The 16,463-nt window shown below is 39.1% G+C and overlaps 1 pseudogene; it reads left to right on the forward strand.

Moving 5' to 3' along the window:
- The window catches only part of LOC113101112 (zinc finger protein 91-like), a 55,166-nt pseudogene that overhangs the window by 14,119 nt on the left and 24,584 nt on the right, over window positions 1-16,463 (forward strand).

Consider the following 16,463-nt stretch of genomic DNA (forward strand, 5'->3'; position numbering starts at 1 on the left):
TTAAATTGACACTGGTTTTACTCAAATGCAATGGTAAAATGCTTAGGAAGTGACGCAGAACAGTTCTGGTGATGTTGTTTATGTATTAATGTCCTCAATGAGATGGCAGATGCTGAAATTACTGCAAGCGTCACGCGCTTCAGTCTTTCATTCATTCACACAGAGACGCGCAGAACATGCATGATTCAGATTTCAACCAACTTTTGCGGCTTAACATTTACAGATACTGGTCCGTATGGAGATTTGATTTGATTAATTTATGCTCACTTTGACATATTCCGTGACTGTCCATATTAAAATGTAAATTTCATTTTCATGACTGGATTTTGAAATTCCGTATAGCGCTGTATGCGTCAAGAACCGGGTTGAGCGGGTACTCTGTACCACCGGTACTTACAGAAACCTAGTACCGTGACATTTTCATTTTTTTAGTACCGACTTGGTACCGAAGTACCGGGTCTTTTGACAACACTAAATTACACAATATTAATGAGATAATATATATATATATTGAAGAAAGGATATGATCAGCGGCATCCACTCAATCGTCTCCTTCAGTGGCATATAAGAATACCTAGTATCTCAAAAGTCAAAAGTTAAAATATCAAATCCAAAGTATCCAAAAGTCAAAGTATCTGAGTTAAATAAACCTGTAAGAGTCAAAGTATTCAAGTGAGCCCAGAATACAAGAAAAAGAAAAGATGAGATAGTCAGATAGTATAGACTAGACTGAACTGAACTGAGAATGGAGGGTGTCTACACCTCTTTTAGCCCCTTAGGTCTTGTGATCTAAGCCGAAGTCATGTCTCAAATAGATATGAGATATTGGTCATATGTCTGTGGTCCATATAAAAATACCCAGATGTGCCTTGTGGTTCAGTTTAACTTCCACATTTTGGGAGGTCAGAACGTCCTATAATTACTAGTCCTATGATCACCAATATTTAGATTTTACTGCCTAGGCTCAGTTGAATGCATAGTTCCAAATATATCAAATCTCTCATTAAAAACCCAGATCATTATAACCCATATGCTGTCTCTTCTCAATTAACACCCAGACATGTAGAATCAAAATAGCTCAAGATAACAACTAATTTGATTTTTCGATTAATCGTTTTTTAAAATGTGGTCGATTCAAAATCGATTCTCAAAGGCCATGAATCTATTTTTTCCATATTTATTTCCACAGACATTGAACGCAAGATTAGCTTTAATCTAATTACAAATCTTCTCCACTAGATGTCACCCTCTTATCTGCCTTGTGCGATAAGATTTGAGATATATTACAGACAGCTTGAAATGTCGTCTTTTAAACGAAAATATTCAAACCAAAATAAACGGGCTACTCTGATGTAATCCATATGAAATGTGCATTTCTCTCTGGCGTTCATGGCGAGTCCGCATCGTCAATTTCATCTTTGCAGCAACACAGAAAACACCAGTTTATTACTAAACAATAAAATGACTCCTTGCATATTTTCAAACCAGCAGGCCATTCTGGGTTGAGGAAGACCCCACGGAATGAGCGAGCGGATCGGGAAATGCGATCTCCGCTCACGAGCTCTGATCAGAACAAACCCGACCTCAGCAGAGATATTACGATGTTACAGAGGACTTATTTTATTTCTTTGTTCAAACTTCCAAGTGGCCAATTACGTTAGCCATGTATAAATTATGTTAAAACATGTATAAATTACTAATTCCTGACAAAAGGCAAAAGAGCTGCTTGCTTGGTACATTTGAATAATGTCGGGTTGTAAATGGGTCCCGGGTTTTAAAAAGCTGTCAATCAAAATGTACTTGTCGGGCTCGGGCCGAAAGTTAGGCCCGATTACAACTCTAATAGAAAATCGAATCGAGAATCGAAATCGAGAATCGAAATCAAATCGATTTGAGAGCTTGTGAATTGAAATCGAATTGATCTTGAACATCTGAATCGATACCCAGTCCTAATAACAACATTGTGGAACTAAATGAAAAGCCACTGCATTATCTATTTCTGTCTCTATATGGCTGCAGAAGTCTTCTAAGGCCTCTGGAACAGACTGTTTTTGTGCTGTTGAGCACGTAGCAAGTTTACACTTGGCAGAAATCAGAGTTTCGATGCACTATTGTTCATAATTTCTTTGTATGACAGCAAGTCTAAAAATTATGACTGCACAATTTGGCATGTTTATTGCATTATTATCATAATTAAAACAACTTACTCTAAGCAGCTATGCAATATGTTTACAAAAATCATTAATTTTTATGAATAATTTCATTTATTTATTTATTTTTGCCACTACTATATGGCTGTTCACTGACTGTCCAACCGACCGTCAAACCATGCTGCAAAAACTAGTCACTTTTATGAGAATTGTGGGCTTTCCTGGAGTTGTTTGAGCCGTTGATGAAACTCATTTTCAAATCATTGCTCCAACTGTAAATGAGGAGACATACCAATAGAAAACATCAGTTTTTTTTTTGTTTATTTCATTTTAATAATTTTGCACGATGCAAAGCATTTTAAAAAATACATTTAAATAGCGTCTTAATGAAGTAATTTTATTTTAGTTGCATTAAATGATTGGTGTTGTGCTGCTGTGTCTTCACGTGTTCAGACTCTCCGTTGGCTGTTTCAGAGGCAGCCATTTTGGGTTGACATCATTGTAGCCCTTAGTTCACAACACTTAAAGGGGGGGTGAAATGTTAGTTTTCACTCAATATTCTGTTAATCTTGAGTACCTATAGAGTAGTACTGCATCCTTCATAACTCCAAAAAGTCTTTAGTTTTATTATATTCATAAGAGAAAGATAGTCTGTACCGATTTTTCCTGGAAAAACACGACCGGCTGGAGGCGTGACGTGTGGGCGGAGCTAAAGAATCACGAGCGCGAGTAGGCTTTTGCGTTGAGAGCGTTTGGAAGCTGTGACACCGTGAGGAAAAAACCAACTAAAACAAACCATGGCTTACAGTCAGATTCAGCATATATTTATGATCCAGAATCAGATCCCGAGGCTGAAACTGAATGAGAGCAGGAGCAGCAACGACTCGCTCCGAGCGGGGCTCGAACCCGGGTCTCGGCATTGGGAGGCGGACGCACTAACAAGAAGGCAGAGATATTTGAAGCAGTTTTACTCACCGCCTGCGGTTCCAACACACGATCGTGGCCCTTTTTCATTGGTTTTGCATCATCCTTAAGAAATAAATGATACGCAAATCCGTCGTCAAACTGGGGCATGTTTGTAAAACAAGCATCTACGAAATGCAGGGAACAAACACAAACACTTGCACAACTCCGTTGATGCTCTGTAAAAATAAACTCCATCCACTGGTCCCTTAATGAATTCATCTGTGCAGGGTTGTCTTGCCCTGGCAACCAAAAATACACTTCTTTTGTGACATTTCGTGACGCTCTCGCTCTGATCACTGAATGCCTCTGCTCTCAGTGCTCTGCTATACGGGAGCGCGCTTTTCCAGCAGACGTGCCCTAGGACCCATATAAGGAAATTCCGCTCCATCTAACGTCACACAGAGCCATACTTGAAAAAAACTTTCCGAAACTTGTGACAAACCGGAATGAGTATTTTTGGAACAGAAATACTCCTTCAAACGTACAACTTAATTTTTGAAACTTTGTCCATGTTTAGCATGGGAATCCAATTCTTTAACAGTGTAAAAAACTCAGTATGCATGAAATAGCATTTCACCCCCACCTTTAAGTGTCACCTCAGTCAACACTTAAGAGTCAGTCTTAGACTTTACTGAAAGTTGCTTTTAGCTTCTTTACAAAAGTATCCTACTGTTAGAAAAGTCCTGCTTTTACGAAGAATTTTGACACTTAAGTCAAAGCTTAAGGCTATTCTTAAGAGCATTTCTGAGACGGTTTATGCATACGGGCCCGAATCAAAAGAGCTGTTCATTTTCAAATTTCAACATCGCCTATGATGATTTTAAAAAGCACATGTAGAAATGGCTGAAACTGAATTTTTTTGAAAATCTGAATCAGTTGAACCCTTACGTTTCGAAGTGCTCCGATTGGATTGCATAATGTAAATCAAGTCATGCAGGTTTGTAAATTTTTTTTTTTTCTTTTTGCAGATTTCTTTTTATATTATTATGTACAGAGGTTGGTAGTAACAAGTTACATTTACTTCATTACATTTACTTAAGTACATTTTATGGGTAACTAATACTTTTGGAGTATATTTAAAAAATGGGTACTTTTACTTCGTTACTGTGAGCCACGCTCTTCTCGTTACTTTACCTTAAGGTAATAGAAGTTATAAATGCTTCAGTTTATTCCAAAAGCATCGTCTACTTTTCTCTGGGCAATGAGCGATGCTCATTTGTGAATGATTCTTTTGAGTCAATTCTGTTCAAAAGCTTGATCAGACCAGTTGGCAAACCAGTGAATTGGTTCGTGAATCAGTTTGAATGATTCGTTCAGTTCCCTGCTGTGCGCTCTGAGCGTTTGAACCGGTTCACTCAAGAGTTGTAACAAAGTTTAAGAACATCACGAGCGTTGAAGAACTTTGGATCGTTTTCATATACTTGTTTAGATCAACTCAGAGTAAAGAAAAGAGGTTTAGAGATGTATGTGAGATTTAGCTAACAGGAAACACAAATTGTTATATTTACATCTTTAAATCAGAAGGAAAAGTCACTTGAGATCAGATGAACATTTTAAAAAAAATTGAGCAAAATGTCTCAAAACAGGTGAATGAACCTTCCTCAGTAGAGGCAAAAACCGCAACTCTGTCAGATGTCTGACTTACAGTATTGTTCAAAATAATAGCAGTACAATGTGACTAACCAGAATAATCAAGGTTTTTAGTATATTTTTTATTGCTACGTGGCAAACAAGTTACCAGTAGGTTCAGTAGATTGTCAGAAAACAAACAAGACCCAGCATTCATGATATGCACGCTCTTAAGGCTGTGCAATTGGGCAATTAGTTGAATTAGTTGAAAGGTGTGTGTTCAAAAAAATAGCAGTGTGGCATTCAATCACTGAGGTCATCAATTTTGTGAAGAAACGGGTGTGAATCAGGTGGCCCCTATTTAAGGATGAAGCCAACACTTGTTGAACATGCATTTGAAAGCTGAGGAAAATGGGTCGTTCAAGACATTGTTCAGAAGAACAGCGTACTTTGATTAAAAAGTTGATTAGAGAGGGGAAAACCTATAAAGAGGTGCAAAAAATGATAGGCTGTTCAGCTAAAATGATCTCCAATGCCTTAAAATGGAGAGCAAAACCAGAGAGACGTGGAAGAAAACGGAAGACAACCATCAAAATGGATAGAAGAATAACCAGAATGGCAAAGGCTCAGCCAATGATCACCTCCAGGATGATCAAAGACAGTCTGGAGTTACCTGTAAGTACTGTGACAGTTAGAAGACGTCTGTGTGAAGCTAATCTATTTTCAAGAATCCCCCGCAAAGTCCCTCTGTTAAAAAAAAGGCATGTGCAGAAGAGGTTACAATTTGCCAAAGAACACATCAACTGGCCTAAAGAGAAATGGAGGAACATTTTGTGGACTGATGAAAGTAAAATTGTTCTTTTTGGGTCCAAGGGCCACAGGCAGTTTGTGAGACGACCCCCAAACTCTGAATTCAAGCCACAGTACACAGTGAAGACAGTGAAGCATGGAGGTGCAAGCATCATGATATGGGCATGTTTCTCCTACTATGGTGTTGGGCCTATTTATCGCATACCAGGGATCATGGATCAGTTTGCATATGTTAAAATACTTGAAGAGGTCATGTTGCCCTATGCTGAAGAGGACATGCCCTTGAAATGGTTGTTTCAACAAGACAATGACCCAAAACACACTAGTAAACGGGCAAAGTCTTGGTTCCAAACCAACAAAATTAATGTTATGGAGTGGCCAGCCCAATCTCCAGACCTTAATCCAATTGAGAACTTGTGGGGTGATATCAAAAATGCTGTTTCTGAAGCAAAACCAAGAAATGTGAATGAATTGTGGAATGTTGTTAAAGAATCATGGAGTGGAATAACAGCTGAGAGGTGCCACAAGTTGGTTGACTCCATGCCACACAGATGTCAAGCAGTTTTAAAAAACTGTGGTCATACAACTAAATATTAGTTTAGTGATTCACAGGATTGCTAAATCCCAGAAAAAAAAAATGTTTGTACAGAATAGTTTTGAGTTTGTACAGTCAAAGGTAGACACTGCTATTTTTTTGAACACACCCCTTTCAACTAATTGCCCAATTGCACAGCCTTAAGAGCGTGCATATCATGAATGCTGGGTCTTGTTTGTTTTCTGACAATCTACTGAACCTACTGGTAACTTGTTTGCCACGTAGCAATAAAAAATATACTAAAAACCTTGATTATTCTGGTTAGTCACATTGTACTGCTATTATTTTGAACAAGACTGTACATTATAATTACGTCCATGAGCTTTTTGTGAAATTTGGATCAACTTAATGACAGTTAGGCTGTCTGATTATTAGCGAGTAGCTCAAATTACAAATAGTTTGAGCTGCATACATTGTTGTGTGCTGGGTTATTTGACCAGTTAAAGAATTACTTGTGTGTTAATAATATGCAACCATTACTCAGGAGTGTATGCAGTTAACATGGATCCCCTCTCAGTTCACAATGCTGTTTAAATTTCAGAAATGTAATACCAAGCAATTTTAGTCGACTAAAATAAGACTAAAATTAAAACAAATTAGATGACTAAAACTTGACTAAAACTAAAAAGAATTATAGTCAAAAGACTAAGACTAAAACTAAATTAAAATTTCGTGTCAAAATTAACACTGATTTGTAGAAAAATTTATACAAACCGTAGTCAGCCAGATGATGAACATTATTAATGTTATTAATAATTTAATATATAATTCACTCACACTTGTATGCTGATCACTCGAACGTGTCCTCGCCTGCAATCAAAGGTAGACATTCATCCGCCATTAAAGCAAGTAACAGTGAGTACAGCAGTGGTACTGTGTGTGAATAGAGTTTTAGCAATGTAAGCGCAGTTAGCAGCAACCACGCCGCTGATGCTAACGGGCTATAAGCTAATAGTGGACCCGGGAGATCAAAATAAAACAAGTGATAACGAGGCGCTCTGATTGTTTTTGTTGTAGAATACAATAGAGGATATATTCACACGTTATATAAACGGAAATGGTGTTTAAAATTGATTTTTTTTCCCACATCATGCTAAAGTTTTAGACCCGAGACATTCACACATCTCATGAAGGACTGATTATGGAATGGTTCTTTTGTATTGCAAACATGATACTTGACTCTGAACTGCTGCTAATCATTATTCTTTTGTCTATAATCTGACCATTGGTGCCCGTCTCACACCTAGTTTGCCTACACTTCTTAATTTCATTGTTGTTTTGTTTAGGGGATACACGGGAGCGTTGTGACACGTTTACATGAATCTACACCCCGCCTCCAGCAGTGCGGGGGTGTCGGATAGTTCGTTAACAGTATACCGTCCCTTAAACTTTTCTAACTTTTTTTTGCCCTGAAAAGAAGAATGAAAACGAACTTTGTTTGAAGTATATCGAGGGACTTAAGGGTTCTTACTATAGAAACGTGGGATTTGTATCAAAATTTTGTAGTAAAATTTTTATTTATTTTTTACTTTTATTTTAGAGTTGATTGAAGAAAACGAGGAGCATGAAGAACTGAATAAAGAGGAGCAGAAGCAACATGTCAAAACTGGAGAAAACTCTTTGAGTTGCCCTCCAACCAAACAGAAAGATTTAAAGAAGAGAAGAGACGAGAAATCTTTCACCTGCACTCAGTGTGGAAAGAGTTTGACAAGCAAACAGAGTCTTGAGGTTCACATGAGGATCCACACTGGAGAGAAACCATACAGATGTGATCAGTGTGAGAAGAGTTTTACAGCATCATCAAACCTTAAGAGACACATGAACATCCACACTGGAGAGAAACTTTATGAATGTGATCAATGTGGAAAAACATTTTTGACGGCTACAAACCTGAACAGTCACCTGAGAGTTCATTCAAAGGAGAAACCACATTCATGTTCATGTGGAAAGAGGTTTTCACTTTTGCAAAATTTAAAAGTTCATCAGAAGATACACACTGGTGTGAGAGAATATATGTGCTTTGAGTGTGAGAAGACTTTTATTAGAGCTGAAAGTTTGAAACAGCACCAGTGGATCCACACTGGAGAGAAACCTTACAAGTGTTCACACTGTGACATGAGATTCAGTCGGTTAGGATCCCTGAAAACACATGAGAGGATCCACACTGGAGAGAAACCTTACAAGTGTTCACACTGTGACAAGAGATTCAGTCAGGTAGCAACTCTGAAAACACATGAGAGGATCCACACTGGAGAGAAACCGTATCACTGCACTGTATGTGGGAAGAGTTTCCGTTATTCATCTTCTCTACTTAAGCATAACAAAGAACATTCACCGTCAGTCGTAGGGGATACACAGACTAATCGACTACTCTACATCAATGTTCTGCCATGACGCTTTAAGCTTGATGTTGATTAGTCGCTGGTCCTATAGATGGCACAACAGGATAATAAACCTTTGAAGGACTTCCACATTTATGCTCCTTTTCCAAACAGTTAAAATATCAAATAAATGTATGCTCTGAAAGCTCCACAAGACATGTATGATTATATTACTGGATGCTTGAAATTGAACGGGAGAATGCACATTTTAAACAGCTTATTGTACAGGTAAATTAATCACTGTTCTAATCTAATGCGCTGCTGCACTGTAACACACACACACACACACACACACACACATACACACATAGACTACAGACAGTAGCTCGTACATCACACATGCACAGAATCATTCAGTGAGGAAATGTACTGTCATCTTTGTTCTGTTGTTTCTCAATAAAATAGCTTAGAAACTGAAAATTGAAATCATATATTTCTTAATAACTAAAGCCCACAGCGTCACTACTACTAGAGAGACACTGCCATGTATACAGTGACAATATAAGCCATTTTCCCAGGACGTGTCCTTGCCAGGATTGTTATATTGTCTAAAATATCCAGATTTTGGCTGTTTGTGCTGTGCAGATCGATCATTGTATGACATTCATAAGAGCTATAGAGAGCAGAGCAGACGGCTCCTTATGAATTCAAATCACTCTCTTGGTACATTGGTGTCATACAATGATCGGTGCACAGCGACGCTTCAAGTTGAATGAACAAACAAACACCTAACATGTACGTGTATTTGCATTCCTTTGATCGTTCTCTGTAGATCTCACCTTGTCACACGCCACGATGCTGGACGATTGGTTGATTATGTACCATACCTGCATGTTATTGGTCAAACTACTTTGGGTGTTTCAGGCAATATAGAAATCCTGGCAAGGACGCGTCCTGGGAAAATGGCTCATATGGTCACCCTAGCCATGTAGAAATAATTCACACACACAATCACTCTCACTAATGCATTCATATAAATGTAATCTTTACTGTGCTACGTTATCTATATCTGATTTAGAACGAGCAGAAATCTGTGAGAAATAAATCAACACAAAGGCAATAGAACTGATAAATGAGCTGTTATAGGAGCAATAGCCATGTGTCATGTGCCATAGATGTGTACAATGTGTTTTTTACAGCTCCAGGCTTATTTGTTCATTAAGGACGTGATCAGCGACTAGTCGACTTCGACTAGACTTTCATCACATAAAAGTTGACTTTAAAAAAATCAGAAGTCGTTCAACCCCTAGTCAGTAGATCATCTTCAGATCCAGCACTTTCAGGTCTGATGACTCATCCTCACAATAATGCATCAAGCAATAAAATATCTTCTGTATAAATCTGTCCTAACAAAGAAACATCATCTAAAGTCACAGTGAATAAAGTTCATCTTCAAGACCAGCACAGATTCAACTGTAAAATATTTATGAGGCTTCAGGTCTGAAGAATTACCTGAAAGTTCATACGAAAGAAAAACCACATTCATGTTCTTTATCTGGAAAGAGTTTTCCACATCTAAAGTTTAAACGTTCATCAGAAGATCCACACTGGTGTGAGAGATCGTGTGCTTTTAGTGTGAGAAGACTTTTATTACAGCTGCAGATCTGAAGCAGCTCCAGAGGATTCACACTGGAGAGAAACCTTACGGTTTCATCTGTCAGATTCAGATCAACTCAAAGATGGAGTTCCTCCTTAATAAACAATATCTACAAGTTTTATTCTTGTCATTTTACTTCATGATTTTATTAATATCATTGGGTTTTATGAGGTTCATTTTTATCATGTTTACTCTTTTTATGAAGGAAAGTAGTTGTTTATTTTTTATATTTTACATGTGGAAAACGTTTTTATTATATACTTATATTTAAGCTGAAGAAGTGTCTAACTTTTAAACTGCTTTACTTCATTGTTGTTTTAAAATCAAGTAGATATTCTTCCATTTATGATGTGTTTAGAAAATCCAGATGCAAGATGTACTGTAGCATTGCAACCAATCCTCCTTCTCCTGTAAGTAGGGATGGGTTCCAGAACCAAGTAGAATCTGCTCTGGGTACTACAGGAAATAAGAAAATACACTTTATTTAATAATTTTTTATAATTTTTATTGTGATCTCTTTAGATCTGTGCAATTAATAAAGTTTGAGTTTGGCTTCCAATGATAATGAAAAGAAGATATTTGAGGTGAATTGATAATTGTGCTGCATTCCTTCTACCTTTCATTCACAGCGCTTTGTTCCTCCATAAAGTCCAAATATCATCGTGTAGGATCTCGGAGTGAATCAGAGCAGTACTGAAACTGATCAAAAAGCTGAATTCCACATGATTTTGCTGATTTTACATTTGATTCATTCGTTCAGTTCATGTTCAGTTACGACATTTTACTTGGTTAGCTTAGTATTATAGTAATTTTTTGAAACTATTGAAAACCACACGCAGCGGCTTCTCTCTCTTGTAACAAATTCAAGCAACAAGATGTCCCGTGGTTCTGAAGGTGGTGGGGTAACGGTCGGCGGGGCTGGCGCAGTGGGAACGCGAAGTTGTTGCATCTGTTGGGAGAGCTTGGACACCTGTGTTACCAGCGCCTGGACGGCGCGTCCGGTGGAAGAGATGCTCTCCTGCTGCTGATCCATACGAGTTATTCGTTCTGTCACAGAAAAGAAGACTGGATGCAAGTGCAAGTTAATATCTCTTTAATGAGCGTATATCACAGTAGAGTCAGACATGGTTGATCAGTTCATATATGTCTACCTAGATGACATACTGATATTTTCTTCATCTCTCCAGAAACATGTTCAACATGTCAGACAATGTGCTTCAGCGGCTGTTAGAGAATGGTCTTTTTGTCAAGGCGGAGAAATGCGAATTTCATGCACAATCTGTTTCCTTCCTAGGGTACATCGTCTCGTCTGAGGGAATTCGCATGGATCCTGACAAGGTTAAGGTTGTGGTGGATTGGCCAAGTCCAGATTCCCGTAAGGCCCTACAGCGGTTTCTGGGGTTTGCCAATTTCTACCGGCGTTTTATTCGCAACTTCAGCCAACTAGCCGCACCTCTGACTGCCTTGACCTCCCCCAGAACGGCCTTCAGGTGGTCAGATGCAGCCGAAGCTGCATTTGCTAAACTGAAGAGTCACTTCATTTCGGCTCCCATTCTGATTGCCCCTGATTCCTCACGTCAGTTCGTGGTGGAGGTCGATGCGTCAGAGGTGGGGGTAGGAGCAGTTCTTTCCCAGCGGTCTCCCTCAGATAACAAGATGCACCCTTGCGCATTTTACTCTCACCGTTTGTCTCCCGCGGAAAGTAATTATGATATTGGTAACAGAGAGTTGTTGGTGGTCAAATTAGCGTTAGAGGAGTGGCGTCACTGGTTAGAGGGTTCGGGGGTGCCCTTTATCGTTTGGACTGATCACAATAACTAGAGTATATACGATCAGCTAAAAGGCTCAATTCCAGGCAGGCTCGGTGGGCACTTTTTTTCGGTCGTTTTGATTTTACTCTATCGTACCGTCCGGGCTCCAAAAACATCAAGCCCGATGCACTTTTGGTCCATCCGAACGCCCATCCACTCCCGAGTGTATTTTTCCTGAGACATTAGTGGTCTCCACTCTAACATGGGAGGTCGAGTCGAAGGTCCTAGCGGCCTTAGAAAGGGTAACGCCTCCGCCCGCGTGCCCACCGAACCGTTTATTTGTGCCGGATGAGTTAAAGTCCTGCGTCATTAAGTGGGGTCATTGCTCTAACATAGCTTGTCATCCAGGGGTTAATCGAACAAGATGTTTGGTCAAGCAATGGTTCTGGTGGCCAGGTATGGCTCGCGACATCCGCCATTTTGTTTTGGCTTGCTCGGTTTGCGCCACTGGTAAGACTTCCAACCGTCTTCCAGATAGGTTACTTCAACCGCTGTCTGTCCCTTCGAGACCCTGGTCCCACATCGCGCTAGATTTTGTCACCACCCTCCCAAGGGTATACGGTTGTTTTGACCGTTGTGGACCGGTTCTCGAAGGCGACCCATTTCATACCCTTGGCCAAATTACCTTCTGCCAAGGAGACAGCGGTCACTGTCATTGACCACATCTTCCGGATACATGGCCTCCCGGTGGATGTGGTTTCTGACAGGGGGCCCTAGTTTGTGTCCAAATTCTGGCAGGAGTTTTTTAAGTTGCTGGGGGCAACGGTTAGTCTTTCCTCTGGGTTCCATCCCCAGACCAATGGTCAGACCGAGAGAGCCAACCAGGATTTAGAACGCATGTTGCGATGTTTGGCGTCCAAGAATCCTTCCTCCTGGAGCCAACAACTCTCTATGATTGAGTACGCACATAATTTGTTACCAGTGTCTTCTACGGGCCTCTCCCCGTTTTAATCTAGCTTAGGTTACCAGCCACCTGTTTTTCCCAGTCTGGAATCCGAAGTCGCGGTCCCCTCTGCCCACGCCTTTGTCCAGAGGTGCCGCCACACCTGGAACAGAGCCCGTGAGACTCTCTTGCAGGTGAGGGCGTGCACCAAGGCTAAGACCGATCGCCACCGGTCAAAGCCACCGGTATACGTCGTCGGTCAAAAAGTGTGGCTTTCTACTAAGAATATTCCGCTCCGCTCCGTTGCTAATAAACTTGCTCCCAAATTCATTGGCCCGTTTACTGTCACCAAAATCATTAGTCCGGTGGAAGTCCGCCTCAAATTGCCTCCAGCGTACAGGAGGATTCATCCCGCCTTTCATGTTTCCAAAATTAAACCAGTTTTTCACTCACCGCTTAATCCGCCTGTCCCGGTTCCTCCACCGCCGCGACTCGTAGATGGGGAACCCACCTATTCGGTTAACAGTATTCTGGACTCGAGGCGGAGGGGACGTGGATTCCAGTACTTGGTGGACTGGGAAGGTTACGGTCCAGAGGAGAGAAGTTGGGTACCTGCCCGGGACATTCTGGATCACTCCCTTATCGATGATTACAATCGACAGGTAAGGGGTGGTGGGAACGCCGAGAGGTGCTCCTAGGAGGAGGGGTACTGTCACGGTTCATTGATACATAGTGTAGTCTTGTTGTCTGTGTGTAGGTTGCGGGATGTATCACCTGATTGTTCTGTGTGGGCATCGTCACTGATTACTGATCAGCGGCAGCTGCGGCTTATTCCATCTGGCCTATATTAACGCCTTGTCTTTCATCTGATGTTTGTCAGATCGTTGTTTGGAGTCCTGGTGTTGTGTTGTCCCCCGTGTAGTTGTTCCTGCTCTGGATCTCTCGTCTCAGTTTCCTGTTGCCTGTTTGTTCCTTGGATATTCGTTCTGGATTACATCGTTCATCACTTCAGCCACGGGCACTTCACGGACTCCTCTCATCACAAGCACCAACGCCCATCAAGGTCCCTGTGTTGCCATCTCTCCTGCTGCTAGTTTGTCTTGTCATCTCCTGCATATCTGACTCTACTGTGATATACGCTCATTAAAGAGATATTAACTTGCACTTGCATCCAGTCTTCTTTTCCATGACAATGTTGAAATGAACATCAACTAAGATTAATAAATGCTGTAGAAGGATTGTTCTTGCTTAGATCATGTTAACTAAAGTAGTTAAATAAAATTAACTAATGGACCATTATTCAAAAGTGTTATCGATTAAGTTTATCATCACTTGATTATAAGGATTTCATTGCTTTTCATAAAACTGTGAACTGATTCTATGTATTCTTTTTTTCTTCCCTTTTAGCCATTTGCAAACAGGACAAGGACAACCTTAAGGAAAGCTGAGGAAACCTGTTCTCTACATTTCCAAGAGACAAGACTATACCTCCCTAGACTAGTGTTGTGTTTGTACTAAACCCAGAGCAGCCCTGAATGAATCGACAGAATGACCCAGCTCATATTCTAATACTATAGACTGCAATTAAAAAGCTTTGCACAGGCTGTTTAATGCTGATAATGTACTGCGTGTGTCTTTACACAAAAACTACATGATGTTAATAGCCTATAAATGAAAAACATAGGAACTCATAGTGAGTCCAGCTGCAATATCATAATAAACTCATTGTGATGTTGTTATAATGATTATTAATTTTGATTAATATAAAGTTTTTTGAGGGGACCATCTCATATTCTGGTCTGTGATGAACATAACTATACTTTGAGATTTTTTTGTGCAAGGTAAACCTCACATACTCACACTCAAACATTCATATCAGTAACTAGTTACAGTAGTTACTTAATTCAAAAAGTAACTCAATTACTTTGTTGATTACTTACACCAAAAAAGTAATGCATTACTGTTTTACTGTTTAGTTACTTTTTTAAAGAACATTCTTTAATGTTCCTGTTAATGTGCTTTTATGCGTTATGGTCTATACAAACACAAAGTAAAACAGAAGGTAATTTTTAAACACTATTTTGATTAAGTCAGAGCAGCACAAACTGAATATTGTATATAACAAGGATTTCTGAAATAAATAACAAAACACCTGAATAATATATTCAGAATCAAAAACTAAAGTGGCTTCTGCATCATAAAAGCTGTTGTGTTGAGCCCTTAACAATGTTCCTTTCACAGCTTAAGTATGAAAACTATCAACAATGGACAACATAACACAAAACATTTTGAAATAAATAAATGAAAGCAATCTGAATTATTCAGAATCAATTTCGTGAAACATACATAAATGTATATAAATGCTGTTTAAAAATGAAATCTATGATATCATGCTAAGGAGCTGACTGAACCTATTATTGTTCAGTTATTTATTATGGTATTATTCATATTTTACATATCATTTTATGCTATTATAAATCTATTATATCACATACTGGTATGTTATTGTACCGTTGTACTCGCTTTTCATATAATTCACTTTAAGTTGTTCTACATACTTTTTAATATAAAATATCACTTTTACTATATTTCTACTGTGCACTGGATCCATAGCCTCATCAGTTACATGTTATTATTTGTTGTGGAGTTCATCTGTAGGCTATAGTGCTATCAAAATGAAAAGCAGACTACAAGTGTGTCACTTTTTGATTTGTATTTACTTGTTTTATTAATTTTCACAACGATAGTAAATTATTAGTGTTTAAAGATGTATTATTTAGATTTTATCCCAGTATTTCAAAGGGAATGAGCTGACCCGAGACACAAGAAAGAGAGAGAAAAAAAAGAAAGAAAAATGTTGGGACCCAACACAGAGAAAGCAATAAAACAACTACATATCATGTAATGTACATTCAAATTACATTACATGAATATGTCACAGTTATACTAAATTAACAGATTTGTAAACCGAAAAAAAATCAACGAAATCAACAAGTGAGACAAATGTGAGCTTTCAATTAATAATTTTCCAAACCTAACTAAATAACTGGAGGCAAAGTTTTTTTTAACTGCACGTAGATCACAAATCTGAAATCGGTTGATAAATGTGAAAGTTATCGTGTTTTTATTCAGTAAAAACCGCAGCTCCCCCGTTTCCTTTGATTTGTTTTAAGGCAGTCTTGCCCTCACCAACATGGCGGACGCGTTGACGTATAGCGGCAACGGCTCAAAGCGGCCAATGAGGCGTCTAGGTATTTATATGTCTATGGGCCAGCCCATAGACATATATATAGGTAGACGCCCCATCGAACGCTACTGCCTATTGGCACGAACGAGCCGTGGAGCCGCCATCTTGGACCGGTCGCCAGCTCCACTCAGTGTAACTTGTTTGCCAGGTGCAATGAGCTGTTAGCGCATTAAATTAAACATATCTCACTGAATACCTAACTGATTTTGACGCGGGTTTTTTTGCTGCAAAGGTCATTCATGCAGCTATGATACAGGACACATGATTCAGAATATTTTAATATTCATAATAGGCATACAGTGACATATTATATTCTGATATAATATATAAGTGATCAGACGCCCAAAATCTAAATATGTGAGGTAGGATATTTATAAATCACACACTATAAATATGATAAAGAAGCAGAAACCGATAGTTGCAGTAAAATAAGATATTTTAATAAGTTGAAGAA

Source organism: Carassius auratus, unplaced genomic scaffold (assembly GCF_003368295.1).
Source record: "Carassius auratus strain Wakin unplaced genomic scaffold, ASM336829v1 scaf_tig00217539, whole genome shotgun sequence".
NCBI lineage: Eukaryota > Metazoa > Chordata > Actinopteri > Cypriniformes > Cyprinidae > Carassius > Carassius auratus.